Source organism: Capricornis sumatraensis, chromosome 17 (genome assembly GCF_032405125.1).
Source record: "Capricornis sumatraensis isolate serow.1 chromosome 17, serow.2, whole genome shotgun sequence".
NCBI lineage: Eukaryota > Metazoa > Chordata > Mammalia > Artiodactyla > Bovidae > Capricornis > Capricornis sumatraensis.
In genome coordinates, this window is record NC_091085.1 from 35,526,882 (window position 1) to 35,528,619 (window position 1,738).

The window sequence follows — 1,738 nt, forward strand, 5'->3', positions numbered from 1 at the left end:
AAAATATATTTTCATTTATTTTTGTGCAGAAACACAAATAAAATGTCATCTAAATGGCACTGCTTTTATATGGATAAGCAGGTGATCTCACATTGGTCTCAGTTCAGATTGATTGTTCCATCTCTTTACTAAAGAAATACACTTAAAAGCAAATTTAGTTTAGAGGAGTCTAGCAATAATGCCTGCCTAATAGAAACAATTTCTTAGTGCCTTCAATGGGCCCTGATAACAAAGTGCATAACAGCTGCAAAAGAAGTAGCCCAATGAGCATCTTCTACTGATGGTGATTGATCCAGTCTCATAATGAAGTGAAAGCTTTTTTAGAGCCAAAGCAATTTTTGCCCACATCCTTTATCAGGAGAAACCATAATGAATCGTGTTAGTAGCCAGCATTTATTGAAAATTTCATCTTAGAATGTTGGCCAGATGTCATTATAGCAGAATTAAGTGCAGCCTGAGAGCCTTGCTATAATGTACAGAATCTCTCTTCATCACTGTTCTGGGGTTGTTTTGGGTCTGCCTCCAAATATTACAGAGAAATGAAAAGAAAAAAAAAAATTCAACGCTTTAAACTACAACTGATTAAGTGTTTTATGCACAACACATTTTGTATCTTCTCTTAAAAGAAGTTTAATTACCTAAATTCTGTATGCTGTTTCAATGTACAAGTGTTAGTCTAACACGTAGTGAAGTGAAGTTGCTTAGTCGTGTCCGATTCTTTGTGACCCCACGGACTGTAGCCCACCAGGCTCCTCCATCAATGGGATTCTCCAGGCAAGAGTACTGGAGTGGGGTGCCATTTCCTTCTCCAGGGGATATTCCCAACCTAGGGATTGAACCCGGGTCTCCTGCATTAGAGGCAGATGCTTTAACCTCTGAGCCACCAGGGAAGCCCGTCTAATACATAAGATAAAAATATTTTTAAAACCTTACACCGGGCTGACATCTTGGCGAGGCAGCAAGTGGTCACAGCTGCTTTCCCAGCTTCCCTATGTTGCCCAAGGACGACAAGAAGAAGAAAAATGCCAGAAAGTCGGCCAAGAAAGACAAAGATCCAGTGAACCAATCTAGGGGCATGGCCAAAAAGAACTGGTCCAAAGGTAAAGTCTGGGACAAGCTCAATAACCTAGTCTTGTTTGACAAAGCAACCATATGACAAACTCTGTAAAGAAGTTCCCAACTACAAGCTTATAACTCCAGCTGTCCTCTCTGAGAGATTGAAGATTCATGGTTCCTGGGCCAGGGCAGCTGTTCAGGAACTCCTTAGTAAAGGACTTATTAAACAGGTTTCAAAGCACAGAGCTCAAGTGATTTATACCAAAACACCAAGGGTGGAGATGCCCCAGCTGCTGGTGAAAATGCATGAACAGGTCCCACCAACTGTACATTTTGAAAAATAAAACTTTATTAGTCAAAAAAAAAAAAAACCTCACACTGACTTCTGATGTTCCTAAAAATAAAAAAACATTTAATATATTTTGCAACTTGAAAACTATTTTAGTAGTTTCAGATTATTCTAATGCCTTCAATTTATTCTGAAAAGGGCTTAGAATTATGTATCATTCTAAATAGTAAATGGTACATGAAAAGCATTTTCATTAAAAAAAGATTGTACTTAATGGATTATCTAGACTAATATATTGAAACCATGTGGTATATTCTACTTTTACAATATTTCCTGTCATCAGATATAATCACTTTCCTTGATTTGATGAATCTTAGAGAATTACTCAGAGAA

The 1,738-nt window shown here is 37.6% G+C and overlaps 1 pseudogene; it reads left to right on the forward strand.

Moving 5' to 3' along the window:
- Window positions 1-991: 991 nt before the first annotated feature.
- Window positions 992-1,366, forward strand: LOC138093428 (small ribosomal subunit protein eS25-like; annotated as a pseudogene).
- Window positions 1,367-1,738: the final 372 nt, after the last annotated feature.